This window comes from Heloderma suspectum, chromosome 1 (assembly GCF_057233095.1).
Source record: "Heloderma suspectum isolate Gila_16-S chromosome 1, 16-S_ref, whole genome shotgun sequence".
Classification (NCBI taxonomy): domain Eukaryota; kingdom Metazoa; phylum Chordata; class Lepidosauria; order Squamata; family Helodermatidae; genus Heloderma; species Heloderma suspectum.
In genome coordinates, this window is record NC_139458.1 from 85,302,959 (window position 1) to 85,322,569 (window position 19,611).

The following is a 19,611-nucleotide window of genomic DNA, read 5'->3' on the forward strand; positions in this document are numbered from 1 at the left end:
GCTGGAACTCTGTCTGAGCACTGGCCCAAGAGACTAGTTGTCTCATTTATGGATGTTAGACCTCTTCTGCAAGACTCTAATGCAGGGGCTCCATAATTTAGTTAAGTTTACAACCCTAATTTCCTTAAATCAGTTCTGTCCATTTTGTGATGTTTCTAATCAAGATAGCAGTCCTGCCATCTTAGACACTAAGTTGTCAAAGGTACACTTTATTCCTGAAGAAAGAATATAAAGTGACAGTACAGCAGACAGTCATATTCCATTATTAAGCCAATTTTACAGATGGAAAACAAAGACACAGAGAAATTAAACCACAACTTTGCAGTTGTAGTGAGCCTGTGGTACAGTCCCCTCTCATGGCTTCCCACATGCAATACAGTGCCAATAGTTCAACAACAGTCAGAGCTGGGCCATGGGCAGCAGTTCAGCAAGAGTAAGGAGCCAAGACTGAAAAGCAATCAGGATCTGGGGGCAAACCAGAAGGCAGGAGCAAGACCAGAAATACAAGACAAGCTAGAGGTCAGGTAGATCTTGTTGCTCAAACAAGGCTCAGCTGGAAAAGAGAATTCTTTGTATGCCTCTCTGCCTAGGAGGAGCCAGTGGCCAACAGAACAAGCAAAGCCAAGCCGGATCTGAAAGGTTCTCTGATACGCTGCAGTTACATGGCTCGCCACATGGGGCAGTGGTCAGCAAGCAGTTCCTGACACATTCTTCCTTTCATATTCTGTGTTCCATTGGCATCATAAAACCATACATAGGGCAACAAAATATTCTGTTGCTGTCTGTTAAGATATTAGAATAACTTCTAGTGCATTTAGCAAAAAGCGTTTCCTCTACCTTTCTTTTATGCTTTTGGATCTACCTCTCACTGAAAGGCTTCAAACCAAATCACAATTTATTAGACAATTTAAGAGTTTTTCACAGCTGTGTTTTTTGTTTGTTTTTTGCCAGCAAACAACATTAAATAAAAGCTCAAAGTGCTCTGTTACCCACAGGGAAAATGAGAACTGCTGGGGTGAAAAAAGCTGTTGAAAAACTCAGCTTTCCTCATAACGGCAGTGAGATTGCCCCCCCACACACACACAATTTATGTCAGCATGTCCATTTGTGCTGATGTCAAGTCCCTAGGCACTGAGACATGCAGAGCCTTGCAATGGGAAGCAACTCAATGGCACCATATATTTCTCCCTACCCTTGGCCCTTGAGAGCAATCACAATATGGCAACATGATGTTCAAGCAATAAGTTTTTACCATAAGTGCTGAAAAGGTTAACCTTTTAAGGCATGCTTTTTCTTTTCTATTCTCGTCATGGACAACATCTCTTCATAAGAAGGGCTTGATCATGTTCCTATTTAAATTACATGGGTGCAACACCCCAGGCCTGGGGGCCAAATTTGGCCCTCTGGGGTGAAATCTGGCCTTCTGGGATTCTTCAGAAGGCCATGCCCCTTTCCCCTGGCCCCCACCCCCTTTCCTTCACCACCAGTTGTTTGGTGGTTTCCCATGTTTTGTTCAGTTTCCCCCCATTCTAAACAGCTGAAATGCCTCTAAGGCTTGGTTATTGGCAAGAAGAGCTTTAAGCTAAAAAAAAATGCTGGTGTTTTTTGTCCCACTTCTTTTGCCTTCCGACCCACCCACCACTGTAATGCACCCCCCAAGAGTTTTTCCAAAATGGAATTTGGCTGTCAGGCTTAAAGAGGTTCTGCACCCCTGAAATTAAGCCTTGGTGCATATCAGAGCTCAAGGCTGTCAGGCCTGCATCCTTCGTCCAGGAAGCTCTGCCCCCAGTCTCCCATATGCAGGACAGAGGCCTGCTTATTTTCTGAAAGCAATATAAGAACAATTGTTTCTACAAAGCATTTAGGCAGCCCGCTACCAGCAAATCATATGACGGTAGGTCAGGGGTGGATAACTTGCCCTCCAGATGTTTAACTTACAACTTCCATCAGCTGTAGCCAGTACAGCCAATGGTGAGGGATGATGGGTGTTGTAGGTGAAGACATCTGGAGGGTCACAACTCCCCCCCCCCCCATGCTAGATGCCCTTCCTGATTCACCAGACCTGAGACATTTTCTTGGCAACTGGAAACCACTAGTAACAGTGTAAATGGAACAGCAATGAAAGGTAAAAGCTGACTTTCAGGGTCATTGCATTACTGTCTGGTCATAAACAGGAAATGGCCCAGAACATAAACCTGGACAGAGGAAGGAACATCACTTGGATGAATCAAATGATGCTATAAGGAAATGATGTGGGAAATGTGGATGCTAGGGTAAGAGCTAGAAGGATATCAGGCAAACTATAGCTCTGGGGATCCTGTCACTGCCTTTGATGTGTTTCATTCACACCATTGCTAGGTTGCTATGGTTTCTTTTAACCTTCGTCTTGAAACCAGAGCAACTCTCACTGCTCCTGTAGATTCAAGACTAGCCAAGCTCCATAGGTGGGAGCCAAGTTGAATGGATGCAGCAGTAGCAGCGGAGGGCTCAAGCCAGCCATAGGTAGATCGGCTGAAAACCACACAGTAGGAATTCCACACCTACTTATGTCCGTTGGCAGTAACACTATTTTGGTCATTATTCCCTTTTGCATTCTGTGTGCTTATGCCATAGGTATAGACAGGATACTCACATGAACTATAGATTTGTTTTCTTATTTAAACATTATTTATATGCAACTAAAAAAGAAGATGCTCAAAGCATCCTATAAAACAATAGTACAAAACCAACAATAAAAATGCATACCAAACCAACCCCCCACACACACCTTGGGGTGAAGGTACAGCATATGCTATTCATGCAAAAATATCCCAGATCCAGTCCTTGGCATTTCCAGGTAGGGCTGGGAAAGATCCGCCTGAAACCCTAGAGAGTTGCTGCCAATCAGTGTAGAACCCAGGGGTAAGGGGTACCCTCTAGATATTTTGGATGTAAACTCACATAAGCTGCAGCCAGCATGGCCAATGGTCAGAGATTCTGGGCATTGTAGTCCAAAACATCTGGAGGGCACCAGGTTGCCTACCCCTGGTGCAGACAGTGCTGAGCTAGATGGACCAATGGACTGACTCGGTATAAGACTCCTATGTAACCTGTGCAACCTTTTTCAACCTTTCCTAAGAGAAAGCAAAGAGGAACAATTCCTCAGTTCTAAAGGGAGATTGTTCCATAACATCAGGGATATGTTATGGAACAATCTAGCTCAAAGTGGGCTAGATGAAACAATCCGGTGGATCCACAGTTGGCTACAGAATCGGACTCAAAGAGTGCTTATCAATGGGACCTCCTCAAACTGGGGAGAAGTAACGAGTGGGGTACCGCAGGGCTCAGTCCTGGGCCCAGTGCTCTTCAACATTTTTATTAATGACTTGGAGGAGGAGGTGCAGGGAATGCTGATCAGATTTGCAGATGACACAAAATTGGGTGGGATAGCTAATACTTTGGAAGACAGAAACAAAATTCAAAGTGATCTGGATAGACTGGAGCGCTGGGCAGAAAACAACAGAATGACATTTAATAGGGATAAATGCCAAGTTCTGCACCTAGGAAAAAGAAACCAAATGCACAGTTACAAGATGGGGGATACGTGGCTCAACAACACTATAAGCGAGAAGGATCTTGGAATTGTTGTCGAGCACAAGCTGAATATGAGCCAACAATGTGATGTGGCTGCAAAAAAGGCAAATGCTATTTGGGGCTGCATTAATAGAAGCATAGCTTCTAAATCCTGGGAAGTACTAGTTCCCCTCTACTCAGCACTGGTTAGGCCTCATCTGGAGTACTGTGTCCAGTTCTGGGCACCACACTTGAAGAAGGATGCAGACAAACTGGAGAGGGTTCAGAGGAGGGCAACAAAGATGATCAGGGGACTGGAAACAAAGCCCTATGAAGAGAGACTGAAGGAACTGGGCATGTTTTGCCTTGAGAAGAGAAGACTGAGGGGAGATAGGATAGCGCTCTTCAAGTACTTGAAAGGTTGTCCCAGAGAGGAAGGCCAGGATCTCTTCTTGATCATCCCAGAGTGCAGGACACGGAATAATGGGCTCAAGTTACAGGAAGCCAGATTCTGGCTGAACATCAGGAAAAATGTCCTGACTGTTAGAGCAATACGACAATGGAACCAATGACCTAGGGAGGTGGTGGGCTCTCCCACACTGGAGGCGTTCAAGACGAGGCTGGACAGCCATCTGTCAGGGATGCTCTGACTTGGATTCCTGCATTGAGCAGGGGGTTGGACTCGGCCTTGTAGGCCCTTTCCAACCCTACTATTCTATAGCGTTCCCCTTATTTTCACCGTAGTCTACGTAAATGTTTACGTAGACTACACTTGCCAAAATAAGGAACGCAAATGGCAGCGCCCATGGGCGCCGCCATTTGCGTACGCGCGGTTTGTTTTTTTTTTTCACTCAGCCGTGATAGGCTATGTAAACATTTACATAGCCTATCATGGCTGACTGCAGGGTTCCCCTTATTTTCGGCTGACAGCTGACTGCTATAGCGTTCCCCCTATTTTCGCCGTAGTCTACGTAAATGTTTACGTAGACTACACTTGGCAAAACAAGGAATGCAAATGGCGGCGCCCATGGGCGCCGCCATTTGCGTACGCGCGGTTTTGGTTTTTTTTTTCAGTCAGCTGTGATAGGCTACGTAAACATTTACATAGCCTATTACAGCTGACTGCAGGGACGCAAACGGCGGCGGGACAGAACAGGCAGGACAGAAGGATTCGCGGCCGGAGGGACGGGGCGCCTCTCCCCCGGCCAGAATTTCGGTGGGGAGGGACAGAGCGCCTTCCCCCCACCACGAATCAAGCTTCGGGATCAGGTAAGGGACTTTCGTACATCCCTACACTTATACCTTGTAGCACACACAATAGCTGGATCTACACTTACCGCTTTTTTTCGCTTCCAATGAGGTTTCACCAACTGCCTTTCACACTATGCAGTACCCACCTCAAATTGGAACTGGAATTTCCCACTTCCGTGCTCCCGCTTTCCCTAATATACCAGTATTTCCCCTTAACGTGCTCTGATTTTCTGCCTTCGTTACCGTATCCAGTCGTAGTCCCCTCCCCCGCCTGTCCATATACAGCAGTGTTTGTATTTCCCTCCTGTTCAATCACAGCTCTTGATGGCCCCATGTCTTCTTCCGGCTACTGATCGCATAGCTTCCTCAGCACCCCCCTTTCCTCAGCAACAAGCAAAGGGCTGGATATGCGCACACTTGTCTGATCTTGGAAGCTAAGCAGGGTCAGCCCTGGTCAGTAGTTGGATGAGTGACTGCCTGGGAATCAGGCTTTCTGCACTGAGCAGGGGGTTATTCTTTCCCTTCAAATGAGATTAAGTTTTACCCCCTCCTATCCCCCACTCCGGATGTTTTTTTTTTAATTAAGGCGTGAAGCTTAATTAAATTCATTAAGTTGTGAAGCTTCACAACTTCGAATCTTTGAAGATCATACCTGAATTAGAAAAAAAAACATCACGGAGAAGCCCCGATTCTGCGAGGATAACGCCTTCATTTTTAAAAAAACATCCGGAGCGGGGGATAGGAGGGGGTAAAACTTAGTCTCATCTGAAGGGATAGAACAACCCCCTGCTCAATGCAGGAAGCCTGATTCCCAGGCAGTCGCCCATCCAACTACTGACCGGGGCCGACCCCGCTTAGCATTAGGGATGTACGAAAGTCACTTATCTTTTCGCAGCTTGGCTTCGCGGTGGGGGGGAGGCACTTTGCTTCTCCCCCCGAAGTTCAGGCGAGGGGGGGGAAGCAGCCGGCCTCGCCCGGCCAAAATTCAGGCCGGGGGGGGAGGCACCCCGCCTCACCCAGCCGAAATTCAGGCCGGGGAGAAGCGCCCCATCTCCCCGGCCGCAAAACAAAAAGTAAAAAAAAAAAAAAGACCCTGTGATAGGCTACGTGGTGATTTATGTAGCCTATCACGGCTAGATTTCCAAAGTCAGCCGTGATAGGCTACGTAAATCGTCACATAGCCTATCACGGGTGACTTTGGGGGGGGAAAAAAAAGCGCGTACGCAAATGGCGGCGCCCATGGGGAGCCGCCATTTGTGTTCCTTATTTTGGCATGTCTAGTCTACGTATAGATTTATGTAGACTTCGGCGAAAATAAGGGCAACGCAAATAGCGTTCCCTTATTTTCGCCGTAGTCTACGTAAATCTTTACGTAGACTAGACGTGCCAAACTAAGGAACGCAAATGGTGGCTCCCCATGGGCGCCGCCATTTGCGTACGCACTTTTTTTTCCCCCCAAAGTCACCCGTGATAGGCTACGTGACGATTTACATAGCCTATCACGGCTGACTTTGCAAATCTAGCCGTGATAGGCTACGTAAATCGTTACGTAGGCTATCATGGGTGTTTTTTTTTTTTTTACTTTAGTTTTTTTTTTTTGCAATGGTGGTGGCGGCAGGCGGTCGGGAGACCGGCTGCCGCCCCCGCCCGCGACGAACCGCTGCCGAACCGCCGCCAGGACCCGCCACCGAGAGGGACATTCGCCGAAGGTAAGTCCCGTCCCGTGGGGGGCGGGGGGCCGGCGGAGAATTTCCCAACCAACTTCGGGGGGCCGAATGCGTCAGCGCTCGGCCTCCCGAAGATTCGGGGAGAAATTCTCCGCCCTCCCTAGTAGCATCTGAGATCAGACAAGCACGCGCAGGAAAACAGCAGGAAAACAGCACAGCACTCGAGTGTGAACCAAGCTCGCGCATTCGATGAAGCACTGCAACGGGGAAAATGGGTGAGTGTGAATAATCACGTTTTAATGCTAGAGTGTTTAATCTGACGGGACACCGAATTCGTTTTGATGGCGGGGACAATGTAGATCGGCCCAATGACATCTCTTGTGGTATTTTGGATAATACGGAATAAAAAGTGGGAAATAACGCTACAAAAGCAGTATATGGAATGTGTAATGTGCCCCAACAGTTACCAGTGTACTTCAGTACCAGTAAAAAGCACTAGTGTAGATCTAGCCTAGAGAATTTACTTACCTGCTTGTCAAGTAAGGCTGGGTTCAAGATAACACTAAGGGTCAAACTACACATTACATTAATTACATTGCATGCAAATGTCCCTCTTGGGCTTCAGTCTTCTTTTTTACTTGAAATTAAGTGTGCAGGGCCCTGATCCAGACTGGGGCTACTGCATGTGGGGATAGGAGATTTAAATCTCCCTCCTAAAACAGCTTAGCCACACTGGAAAAGTAAAAAGCAAGCCAGAATGCATTAGATAATCAAGATTTGCCTTGCTAGATCAATGTGGGACTTACTAGTCCTATATTGTGTTTCCAAAAAGACTCAACCACATGCTCCCTGGATGCTAAGCAGGGCACAAATAGAGAAAGCGACACTAACAAACAATATATGTCATTTTAACATAGGAGTGCTTGGAAAGTCACAGATAAAATGAAGCAGTGAAAAATTAGACATAAAAATGCATAGTCAGGTACCAGAATGCAAACAATAGCATGAGAATGACCCATGTTATCTTTCAGCAGACCTGAGTAGAGAGAGAAGCCCCCAGTGCTGACACAGAAAGGCTGGTCCCTTCCTAGAGAGGCTCCATTGTGTTCCAGGGAGGTAACCATGGAGAGAATGAACTCCATCACAATGGCATCCAAGTGCAACGGGCCAAGGAGAAACCTTCCTCTTTGTTTTGAGCTGGATAAAATGCAGCCTATGTGTGAAGGCTCACTCAAGGGCCTTCACTCTTCACTGGTCAGGAAAAGCAGATTTCTCAGTGCAGTGAAGCCTGTGAAGAAAGGATAGAGGTAAACTATTAAGAGTAAAGCTTAATGGGCCCTTGAGAGAAGCAGCATCAACAGCGGAGGAGGGGAAACCAAGGAGAATAGCAGGGAAAAGAGAGGGTATGAGATAGATATATAAGAAAGAGAGAAAGACTAACAACAGAGTATTAAAATATATCTTTTAAGCTATTTTTAATACTCATTTGTTAGTCTTTCTATCTTTCCTATACATTTTACCTTAAGACTGACAGCATCCGCAGCGGATCCAGAGCCTCCTTGTTGCTTAGCTGTTGTGCCATTTTACACCCCCCCTTCTGTGTGTGCGCGCTCGTTTGTGCGTGCACGCGCGTGTGCGCGTGCGCGCGTGTGTGTGTGTATATATATATATATATATATATATAAAATCTTCACCTGAATTTTAATCACACCCAAGGGACAACATGGGATTTAATAAAAAACATTACACAGCTGCTTTTCTACACAAGATGAACTTCATGTAAAAATATATTCCTACTCCAAATTTCTGAAATGCTCTGCTCCAGGCAGTTGGAAAAATGGGCATGGACTGTAGAATGAGGCAGAGAGATACGTTTAAGCATGAGGCACACTGCCAATCTAGAGCTCTGTTCTAAGACAAACCTGCACTTCTCGATAAATAATTAACTTTTAGCTGCAGCAGTCAGCGAGAAATCCACATCTCCTTGTAGCAAGATCTGATGGATCTTGAATGAATACATCTACAAAATAAAAACATACTTGACAGTCCTATTCATCTCTGAAAGCAAGCAACAGACTGTGGCTCCTTAGGATTTTGCTAATCCCGCACTTCAAATGTCTGGGCAAGTCTGTGTATGTTTTTGTGTGTGGTGATTGCTTGACTTCTGCAGTCGTAAGTTTGGAATTTCTCCTAGTTGTATACATGATGTTTTGACAGCGTGCTGTAAGAATGTTCCAGGAACCCAGAGAAGCAATTGTGGGGCAGTGAGGGGTGGGGACACCATTGCAGCAAAGATGTGTTTTAGTCAAAACTACGCAACTGTCCAAATGGATGTGGTGGAAGAGAAGCAGTTTTCTAGAAGCAGCAAAAGACATTCAGAGCATTTTTACACCAGCATAAAATCCCACATTTAAAATGGGGCTTCCTGCTTCCATTTTAAATGCAGGATCACAACGGACTCCCTGTACATATGCTTCCTTTCCCGCCCTTTCCCCCCTTACCTGAGTCTTCCATATGCTTTATTATACAGCTGCTAGATGGTGCTGTGTTCTAGCTCCTCTTTTATTGTGGCTTTTCCTTTTTCACAGGGGTGGTGGGGAATTCAAGTGGAACTCAAACATGGTAATTTGATAGCTCATTATCTCCAATCTCTTTACAAATGGAATAAAGGTCATTTAGTGCAGGAGACACCCTGGAGGTTCAAGACGTCATCTAAAGGGCCCTCAAACTTCCATGAGTAACCAATATCAATAGCAGGATAAAAGCTCCGTGTGAAGATGCCCTCAGAATCTGGAGAACCCCAGAGATCTCTATTTCATTAAGGTTCCCCAAGTATATTATCCTGAGAATTAGCCTCATTATTTTTCATATTGCAGTTCAGGGAAACCAATAATTTATTTAACACAAGGTTTTCTTCTTTGGGTTATTTCATAGGTTACGTTTTTAGGGTGTAAAAATAAGTCTCAAATTACATATTTTCATGGAATTCCATACATTATTCCTCTGCCCCCCACTTTTTTTTTTTTAAAGCAAAAATCAGCTATAAGTCATCAGCAGAAAGGGAGAACAGCAAGACACTATTCCTTTACCCATTTCCTTCTTGATGAATTTATTTATTTAGTAAAACTGCTAGAGCAGCTTACAACAGAATAAGAAAACCAAACCAAAACAGCAACAATAATAAAAAACAACAGCAGTTGAATAGCTTAAAACCAACCTCCCAAAGCTGCTTTTTCACTCATGGGCCAAGGTCTCCAAATCATCCCTGCCTCTCTCCCTTCAGAGGTGAACAAGGAGCTTGGGGAGGGTGATTTTGAGCTGAAAAATGGACAGAGGGAATTTATTTATTTATTTATTAAATTTATTAATCGCCCATCTGACTGGTCACCCAGCCACTCTGGGCGATGTACAACCCACCATAAAACAATTTAAAACAATAAAATTTTACCATAAAAAAAAATTTTTTTAAATACCCTAACCCACCCCAAATGCCTGCCTGAACAACCACGTTTTTAATGCACGACGGAAGCTCATTAAAGAGGGGGCATGACGGAGTTCCCTAGGGAGGGAGTTCCACAGAGCCTCTTCCCATTTCCAACTCACAGACTGCCCCAGCTGATTTTGCCTTTTAAAAAAATACGGGGGGGCGGAGTACTGAACTCCATGTAAAAAAATTTTGTTTTGAGTCTAACAGTGCAATCCTATACTTATAGCTATTACGCAACACCCAGGTGCCCTCAGCGGCGAGGTTCACCCGCTATAACTGTTCCTGGACCTGGCTAACCTGGCCATAATAAACTATGCTCTGATACCTTCCTGTTTGGACAGTTGCAGCGCTCTCTACATGGGGCTTGCCTTGATGATGGCGCTGAAGCTGGTGCAGAATTCTGCTATCCATGTGTTGACGGGGTAGCGAGATGTGAACCCATCATACCAGTTTTGAAATCTCTGCACTGGCTGCCAGTAAGCTACCAGACGCAATTCAAGGTGTTAATACCAGTGCACAAAGCGCTAAGGGCCTCAGGACTGCCTTCCCCAATACTGACCAGCCTGGGATTTAAGACAGGTAGGCTGTGCTTCTGATGCCCTTGAGGAATGTGGCCCATGGGGCTACCATACACAGCAGGACCTTCTTAGTGGTGGCACCTTGGATATGGAGCTTTACCAGTAGAAATTTGGCTGTCCCCCCGCTGCTGTCACCTAGGTGCCAGTTAAAGACATATTTACTTGTACAGACTTTTGGAGTTTAGGCAATGTCTATTTGCATTTGATTTAGTGTACTGATGGTTTTATTGTATTTTATTATTATATTTGTGATTTTAGAGTCCTGATTTCAATGTTGTTTATGTGGTATACTGTGTTCTACGTAGGTTTTTAGTTGCCCTGGGCTCTTTGTGAGGAAGGGCAGAATATAAATCAAACAAATACACACGTACATAAATAACATTCTGCCAGGACTGGAGATATGCTGCTGCTATGCCAGCAAAACAGCCACTGCATCCAGTGCTTGCTGAGCCTGGGAAATACACAACCTGAAAATACAAAAATGGCAACAACAACAACAGCAACAAAATGACAGACACACCCACAGCATCAGAGGAAACACTGCTGCTGCCCACCAATGACGGACTGTGCTGGCAATGCCAACCACATGTCGCTCACACTCAGATGGAGCTAATGAACGTGTGATGACAGGGACACAGTTCAGCACATCCCCTGTATAATCATACAGTCAACTGTGCAAGATGATGCTACAGGGTGCAGGAGACCAGGCCTCTAGCCCCACATCTGCACAATTCCACTGTGGGTTGTCACTCACAACCTTTTTTTAATGTTTTGGTTTGCCGTTGAGATTGTATGCATTAATCAGGGTGGTCAGTTACGATTCACCCCAAAAGAGGAAATGTGTCACCAAAAAAGAGGACAAAAAAGTGCACCGATTTGCATAAGATTTACGTATGCTCATTGATATGTAGAGATGCAAATTTAGAAATGATTATTATATTTTAAATAGAAATACAGTGCATCTCACCATAGTGTGAAAGACTGTGACCACATGATGTGTGTGCCTTTTTCAGCTGTGCAGGTGCTGTTGATGAGCATCCTCAAGCTCCGGCTCTTCCTTCTGATGGTTGTCTATTTTTGTATCGGACTTGAACCGGAGAGCCCTTCAGATAGAGGACACCTGCAAAATAGGGAAGTCCTATGGCAGCCCTTCAAATAGGGGAGTGTCCTCTGTAAAAGAGGATGTATGTCCACCCTAAAGGCAAACAGGGTTAGATCTGCCTAGAGTGCTGGAATATGTGGCATTTTAACATAATTCCATATATAATGTGTGTGTGTATGGGGGTGGGATGGAGGGAGGCAGATGACTATCTGATGCCCTTATGCCAGGCTTGCACAATCAGTAGCAGGAGGGCTGTGCTCAGCCTTCCTGTTGAGGCAGAAGACAAAGAATGGTACTAGAGATTTGTGCAATCTACTTCAAGCCCTTTCTACTGATTGGAGCTTTGGGGGGGGGGGTGTTGCAAAAATAAGAGAGTACATGGTCAAAGAATCTGACATACAACTGACTCCAACATCACTATGCAGGATGCAGAAGGAACCCTGTTCTACATTGATATTATGTAGGTACAACAGTAGAGAAAATCAAGGACAGTATCAGTACGGCATGTCATGTATTTCAGATATTCCTCCTGTCCTGGGATGTCAAATTATAACATATTTTTTATTGTTCTTATTGTAAAATGTTTATTGTTTATTGTAAAATGACAACTTTTAAAGTATGGCTTTGGAGAAACCATCTCCATTTAAACCTACCACGGTTGTAACTGCGATTCTGTAAACCCTATAACTCTATAAGCACATTGGTTTGCTGCTTCCCAGGATTTCCTTTACAAGAGAAAATGTATCACATCAAGAAGGTGTTTTGCTAGCGTATGGCTGTCCAGTTGCCCCGAGTCTTGATAATTTGTTAATACAATATGGCATCTAGTCCCAATAGGCATGTGTCCATAAGTAAGTTTTGCACAAATAACACACCGACCTGTGAAAAATTGCCCCACATTGTAATGCAAAAGATGAACGGCTATGCAACTTTGTCCATAAAAGACACAGAATTCCAGGAAGTATACAAAATCATTACAAAAGATCTGCTTTTGATGCAGTTGGTTGCCCCTTGCATTCATGGATGTACTGGTTATCTATTCTGATTTCTGTTCATTCCAAAGACGAATGGCCAGGGATGAATGTGGGATTTCCCCAGCCAGTTCCATCAGGCAGGGGAAATAATCTTGCCACTTTCAGCCCCAGAATCTGTCAAAACGATAACATGTTTCCATTATGGGCAAGCAATAATGGGACACCCCATGGCTCCTTGCATGGCTTTTCTTTTGTAGGACACCATCAAGCTGGCTGTTTGCTATCCATGCAGGCAAAGCTGGCCTTGACTGAAGCTGGTGGAGATTGTTAAACAAAATAGAGAGAGAGGTTACTGGGACAAACAAAACACCCTCCCTCAGAGCCACACAGTAGCACCGTTGATTTTGCCCTTAAATTTAGCCTGTGGCAATTCCCACTCGCCAAATGAAAGGATTTCTCTATTGATTTTTCTGCTAATGAGGCCAGCTTTTGCTTCCATGCCCAGTACATGTTGTCACTCTGTGGTATCTGGCCTGTTGTGCACTCTTCTCATGTGTCCCCCATCTGTGCTAATGTTTTGCATCATTCATTTAAAAACATACAAGCTGCCATGTTGGATGAGACCAAAGGTCTAACTAGTCCAACATGCTATTGCCAGCAGCTGCCAGATGGAAGCTCACAAGCAGGGAGAGATGGAAACTGCATTCTCTCATTTGTCCTCAGCATTTGCTAATCACTGATTCTGAACACAGAGGTTTTATTCTTAGCTATTGTGCCTATCTCTTTGTAGGTATCCAAACTTCTTTTTTTTAAAGCCCTCAATGCTAGAAGCCATCAAAACATACTATCCCAGGCTGGGGCCAAAGCAAGTTTCTAACCCTCCTGTTTGTAAGAAGAATTTGTTGGCCACTTCTCTTAAAGGCTTTCAAGCCAGGATTTTGAGAAATGTGCCAGGATTTGCAAGCTTTTCTGTTTTTCATGTCATTATGCCAAGAATGTACAACTTGTACAACATAGAAAAGGGGTGGGGGAAGAGAAAAGCATGAACAAATGGGGGTGAGACTGTTCAGGTTCCTGGATGTTTACATTCTCCCTGTGGCCGCCTGCTCAATCCATTCCTACATGGAGCATGTGGTAAGCCCCGCCAATAGCCGAGAGGTCACTATGCCACCTGCCGACCTGGGCTGACATGCAGCCTTGCACAAACACACATGGAAGGAATTACAGAGGTGATGGAGCTGGGAACTGAAGCAGAACCCCCTCAGGGCCACTGCGTTAATCCTTTCAGCTGAGCAGGAGAAGACGTTTGGAGTCCCAGAGTCCTGATTGCTGCAGACTCCAGTTGGCTGTGCAATGCAAACAATGGATTGGTGATTCATTGCTTCCTTTCAGCTAATATGTCATTGCCTTTATGGGAGTAGGGATTTTGTACATCAGTCATCAGCTCAGAAGGGGTAGGAATAAATTCTCTTCACAACTGCTTATTTGGAGACTTGATTCAAGTTAGCAGCACCAGTAGTTTGCAGAAACCTAATTGGTTGCAAGTTTTCCTGTGGGTGTGACTCCAAAACATATTGTGGAGAATATGCAGGCACATCCAACCCTTACCATTAATAGTACAATGATGTTTAAAGGTAAAGGTAAAGGTGTCCCCAACCAGTCGTGTCCAACTCTAGGGTCCGGTGCTCATCCCCGTTTCTAAGCCGAAGAGCCAGCGCTGTCCGAAGGCGCTTCCGTGGTCATGTGGCCGGCATGACTGAACACCGAGGTGCACGGAACGCTGTTACCTTTCCCGCCGAGGCGGTACCTATTTATCTACTTGCAATTTCTTGCTTTCGAACTGCTAGGTTGGCAGAAGCTGGGACTGAAGACGGGAGCTCACTCCGTCACGCAGCACTCGGGTCTCGAACTGCTGACCTGCCGACCTTCCAGTCTGCAGTTCAGCGTCTTAACCACTAAGCCACCGCGGCCCCATACAATGATGTTTAGCTCATCCTAATCCACCACTTGCTTGTCCTGCAGACAGGAACAAATGTGAGGCCAGCATGGGCATGACCTTACAAGTGATGCTGCTGTGAGATTCTCCCATTCCTACTCAGGGTAGAAAACTCCAATAGAGAACATTAGCTGGAAATCATCAGAGGAACCTGTAAGTAGGTCAATCAAATACAGGAAAAGCATAATCCCTTAGTCTCCATAACACCTGATGGCTATCTCCAGCTGTTCCCTCTTGGCTAATCAGGGGCTTTTTCCTTGCCGTTATCTTCATACAGTTCAATTGGTGAATTAATACCATGATCAGCACTCTCTGTTTGGCAGAGTTGAATATAAAGCAAGTTACAGTGATCTGATATAACAAAAAAGAGAGATTTTTAATGCTTGAATATCATCTGCCATGCAGTTGCAGAGTCACCCAGTAAAGTAACGTATATTTGGGATTTTAGTCCATCAGTATTTCCTTGTGCTTTCCCTGTGTCTATGCCAGACTGCAACCATAAACTACATTTTCTTCTGATCTGGGTTAGCATTTTGGGGCTGTGGATCATAACAAGCAATGGCAGTCAATGGGGTTGAAATCTGAAGAACTAATTAATGCACTGATCATTATTCATGTATATGTAATTTAAAATCTACATTTTTAAAGTCAGCTGTCTCCCTGTAAGCATGCTGATGACATTATGATAAACAATTTAGGCAACATGTTTAAAAGGGAAGTAAGCTGTGGAGTCCCCCAAGGATATGCATTGGAACTGGTGCTAATTAACACATTTATAAATGATTTGGAGTCAGACGCATACAGTGAGGCAATCAAGTTTTCAAATTCAGGAGAGTAAATCCCAAGAGAACTGTGAAGCTCTCCAATAAGAGCTCCTCTTAACTGGGTGACTCTGGAACAAAGTGAAAGATGATATTCAAGTCCCCTTCACATTGGCCGAGTTTGGACACACTGCAGCTTATCATGGGTTAAGCTTTAACCCACGAAGAGCTACAGTGCCAACAGGTGCCAGTTTGCATATGCAACCCCCACTTGGGGGTTGTCATGTCAAGTGAACCCAGCGAGCATGGGTTATGCGGGGGTTGAAAAAGACCATTGTTTAACCCTTTCATAACTCAATCTCTCCAGGTTTGCACGACAGGACGACCCCCCAAGTGGGGGTCACATATGCAAAATGGCAGCTCTGCACGCGCTGCAGCCTCACAAGCTGTCGTGTTGTGCGATCAGCCTGATTGAGTGAAGGAGCCATAGGGTGGCCATGTGTCCTACTTTATAGAGGGCAGTCCTCTATTTGAAGGTGTCCAAGTCTGATATTAAGATAAGGAAGAGCAGGGGCCTTGAAGTTGCCCATCGCCATCTGGACAGCAGACTGAGCAGGCACACAGGTCACCAGGTCAGTCCTCCCCACTATGGTGAGATGTTGTCAGGGTGGAAAGTGAGCCCATAGAGCCCCAGAGCAGTTCTGATTCTGAGGAAGAGCAACCACCCATGGGAGAGGAGCTCGCTCATCTTTCACAGGCACAGTGGCAGGGAGAGATTCCTCCTGCCTGCATTCCTGAGAGAGATAGTGACCCTGGCAGTGAGAGAGCGGGGGAGGGGGTTTTGCTGGATGCCTGGTGCAGACGCAGGGAGCGGCACCAGATGGAGGGCGCCGAGAGGAGGCGCTCTGCTCACTTGGCGCTAAAACAAGGGTCGCGTTCCGAGGACCCAAGGGTAAGAGGGAGGACCTCTCCATAGCCCATAAGTTCAGAGTCTTCCCGCCCTTCTCCTTCAAACGGGGACCAACTGCCTTACCTGGAGCTTAGGCTACTCTGCTAACTACCCCAGTGCAGTTCCTTGCTTAGTCGCTGGTGATTAGCATCTGAAAGAGTCATTAAGTTGTAAAAGGAATAAAGCCTTGGAAAGAATCCTTTTCGTCTGTGTCTTGAGTTGGCTATTGGAGGGGACTGTAAGAGGCAGCTAGGGTGCTCCTGACAGATGTATTGTATTTCGATTTAAATTATAATGATAGTCTAAATTTGCATCTATACCTATAAATTAGGATATGGAAATATTATGCAAATTGATGTCATCTTTTGTCTTTGTTTCTGGTGATGCTTAAGTGGCTACCCTAAGCACCTTGCATTTAAAGGAGCTGTGGGGTGCTCCACTGGACACAGCCCCAAGGTTGCATGGCTTCCCCTGCCCCAATGCCTAAGCATTAGCCTCCATGTGCAGAGGCATGTTTGGGACCTGGAACCCTGATGGTGCAGAGTTCCAGCTTCCATGTCATGGGGAAGCCTATGCACACAGAGGTGAAGGGGACTTCAGTATGGGTGCAAAGTGATTCAGCCTGGGACGAAAACTCCTAATATCATATTGATGCAGTCTAAATTGGTTTTAATTACCAAGAAAGTGGTTTTGAGATCATGACAGAGAGCTCACTGAGGAAAGAGAGAAGAGAAATAATTATTCTCTCTCTTACCCATGAAACCAAATTGCCTGTAAGTTCAAAACAGGAGCAGTGTCTTTATGCAATGCATATGGAATTTGTTTCCATGAGATGTAGTGATGACAATGACCTTAGATTGCTTTTCAAATCATTGAATAAATGCATGGAGCAGAGATTACTCAATGGCTATTAATCAAGATTTTCCTGGGCACGATCCAGGCAAAGTGAAATATGTTGGCAAGCATTTTAAGTTTATTGTAAATTACCCTGAGATTGCTAATAATGGAACCTTGATCAAAAGCAGTACAGCTCTGATTATTTGATGCTAGGGGCAAAAAACAGGGAATAGTCATCTCCATTAAACACTAGTTGTTAACTTCCAGAACCAACTGGCTGGTCACTGTGAAAGGCAGAAGTGCTGGGATGATCTAGTATGGCAGTTCTTATGGCTTTATGATAGTGCCATAACATAACTAAGGGCACAAGCCAGACAAAATTATGCAGTGGGAGTGTTTAAACACATGATTAACTGATTTTCCTATTGAAACCCAGGGGACCTAAAGGTATTTCACTTTGCCTGGACTGTGCCCAATGTTTTGTTTTTGTTAATGAGACAGAAAAAAAATGTCACCTGGTTAAAAGATACAATAGCATTTATATAAGTCAACTGATTGTTAATAGATTGGGACTGCATTCCTATGCACACTTACCTCGGCGTAAGCCCCATTGAACTCAGTGGGAGTTAGAAGTAAACATGTGTAGGATTGCCATGTAAAGGCCTTCCTTAATATATAGTACATATGTTGCTTTGTCTCCCACACCTTTCCTTTGTCCCCACACCAGTCCTGTATCACTGTTATTCCCATTTGGCAGATGAAAACTGACACTGCATTATAACCATGTGCTCATAGACACCCAGTAAGGCTCCAATCCTATGCAAATATAGACAGCAAAAAATCCTACAACTCCCAGCATTCCCCAGCCAGCCACGCTGGCTGGTGCATGCTGGGAGTTGTAGGCCTTGTTTTTCTGTCTAAACATCCATAGGATTGTGCCCTACATCAGGTATGTTGCAACTGAGTTCCCTTGGCTTCCTACATTCTGCCTCCAGGGCTACAGCAGGTGTTTCAAAGCATGTCCACATGGGGCTTAGGGGATTATTCTTGTTGTTTCAAAGCATCCATCCTCTTTTGCACTGACCAACTCTGGGGGTTTTGATTCTTTCTGGCATTCCTAGAGCACACACTTGATGGGAAATATGTTGTGCATGTAGCCTTAAAGGAGCTCACAGGAACCCATCAACCATGGTAAGCTTCATATTACAGAACTGAGAACAGAAATAAAATGGCAAAGCAGGGTAAAATTTAAAGTAGGGGTGGGGAACACGTTGCCCTCCTGATGTCATTGAACTGCATCTCCCATCAGCACTAGCCAGCATAGCCAGGGATGAGAGATGATGGGTGCTGAAGTCCAAGAACAATGGGAAGGACACACATTCCCCATCCCTGATTTAAAGGAACTCCATAAAATAGTTGCAGAAACTGCTGGCTGTGTAACTTGGCCGACTTCCCATGTTGGGTATGAAGGTGCTTTTGGGGGAAAGTACCCAGTTTTTCTTGAGCCACTAACTGTACTTCAGCATACAGCCATGAGCACAGAGTGCTGCTGTCTAAATACGTCCTTGGTTGAACTGTTTTATTGTCTTAGAAGTAAATACTAAGGGAGCTTTAGTTGACTCCAGCCCTCTAGGCCTTTTGCCAGCAATTAAAGGCATTTTGGTTTTCTGAGGCATTTCCAGTTCACTGCTAAGCAGCCCCCACCCCCCAAAAAACATGATGAGTAGGAAACTGGGTCTTCTCTGCTCTTTTTATGATTTGTTGAATTTTAATTTAATGGTGTATTTTATGGTTGTAGTGGTGAAAAATGGTTGCACCTGATTGCAAGCACCCTAAATGGGTTGGAAATGCAACTTGGTGGTTTTATAAATAAATAAAATAAATACAGAATGGAGACATGCAGGAGTTCACAGCTCCAGAAAGGAGACTACAGATCCCAGCATGCACTAAAGTACTATTTAGTTCAGCTTTTATAGTGTACTTAATATAAAAATATATTAAGTACACTATAAAAGCTGAACTAAATAGTACGTTAGTGCATGCTGGGATCTGTAGTCTCCTTTCTGGAGCTGTGAACTCCTGCATGTCTCCATTCTGTATTTATTTTATTTATTTATAAAACCACCAAGTTGCATTTCCAACCCATTTAGGGTGCTTGCAATCAGGTGCAACCATTTTTCACCACTACAACCATAAAATACACCATTAAATTAAAAATATATTAAGTACACTATAAAAGCTGAACTAAATAGTACGTTAGTGCATGCTGGGATCTGTAGTCTCCTTTCTGGAGCTGCGAACTCCTGCATGTCTCCATTCTGTATTTATTAAATTAAATTAAATTAAATTTAAAAAAATCCCCTTCATGGATCAATGCCTTGTTGTGGCGAAGGGGCTTCCGTAACTCAGTGAAGCCATAAGCTATGCCGTGCAGGGCCACCCAAGACGGACAGGTCA

At 44.8% G+C, this 19,611-nt stretch overlaps 1 protein-coding gene across 2 annotated transcripts in view; it reads right to left on the bottom strand.

Annotated features, from left to right (window-relative positions):
- Positions 1-19,611, bottom strand: part of TSPAN18 (tetraspanin 18) — a 414,388-nt gene that overhangs the window by 268,234 nt on the left and 126,543 nt on the right. The window contains exon 5 of one of the 2 annotated variants that reach the window (XM_084850864.1): positions 11,509-11,655. The exons of the other annotated variant lie outside the window; for it this stretch is intronic. The gene's annotated coding sequence lies outside the window, so the exon portion shown is untranslated. Of the gene's footprint in view, positions 1-11,508; positions 11,656-19,611 lie in introns of those variants that run through there. 2 annotated transcript variants of the gene reach the window in all.